The following is an 867-nucleotide window of genomic DNA, read 5'->3' as shown; positions in this document are numbered from 1 at the left end:
GGACATAAGAAGGAGTCGCTTATGCAAGACGTTCCGTTCCAACCAGATGGAATTCAACTCTGGACATGATAAATACATTGTTTAAGTTGACATGTACACTAAATATTTTATTTAACTGCTACTTATAAACAAAAGCTGTAAGTTTTTGCAGACAAATGTTACGGCACTTTTGTTCATATGGCGAACATTTAAAAAAGAATTGCACTATATACACTACAATAAATCGCGATTAATGGGGGAATGATGCAATTAATTGCGATTAAAAATTGTTATCGCTGCCCAGCTAGTAAATAATAAATATATTTCTGTTGCATTGTATCTCTGAGAAAGATAAAACTTTTACACTGTGTACAAAACATTCATATCTGCATGTGGTGGTGTACTGTTCACTTTCACAATAACTCACCATTTTAGCAATCATCATGACATATGGTCCAGCTTGCTGGTTGACAGCCAGGATATCCAGGAGGCGCACATACCAGAAGATGATATTAAGACAATACACCGTCCTCCCGGGGACAAAGGCCTCACCTCCAACCAATCTCAGGCCAAAGCCGATAAAGAAGGTCACAATGGCCAGAAAGTCAGACACATTGAAATAGTCACTGAACCACACTTTTATCTTCTGGCTTATTTTGCCTGCTTCAGACATAAACATCTGGAAAATAAATTGAAATAATGCTGTGGAGATTAGTTTGTTGTATTTGGTGAAGTTTAAAGGACTACAAAATACTAGTATATTTATTACCTTGATTATTTAAACACGTTATGGCGCCTTGCACATACCTCTCGAATTTTTTCAATGGCAGAGGTGAATATGTAGAGGATGACCACCCACTCTTGAGGAGAAGGCCATTCAGGCATTTT

General features: G+C 37.4%; 1 protein-coding gene across 1 annotated transcript in view; it reads right to left on the bottom strand.

The window, feature by feature from the left end:
• LOC116689707 (transient receptor potential cation channel subfamily M member 7) overlaps positions 1–867 on the bottom strand; it is an 89,912-nt gene that overhangs the window by 66,387 nt on the left and 22,658 nt on the right. The window lies entirely within an intron of this gene.

This window comes from Etheostoma spectabile, chromosome 1 (assembly GCF_008692095.1).
Source record: "Etheostoma spectabile isolate EspeVRDwgs_2016 chromosome 1, UIUC_Espe_1.0, whole genome shotgun sequence".
In the NCBI taxonomy this organism is placed as follows: Eukaryota; Metazoa; Chordata; class Actinopteri; order Perciformes; family Percidae; genus Etheostoma; species Etheostoma spectabile.
Note: the sequence above shows the minus strand (reverse complement) of the source record. Positions and strands in the feature narration are given on the sequence as shown.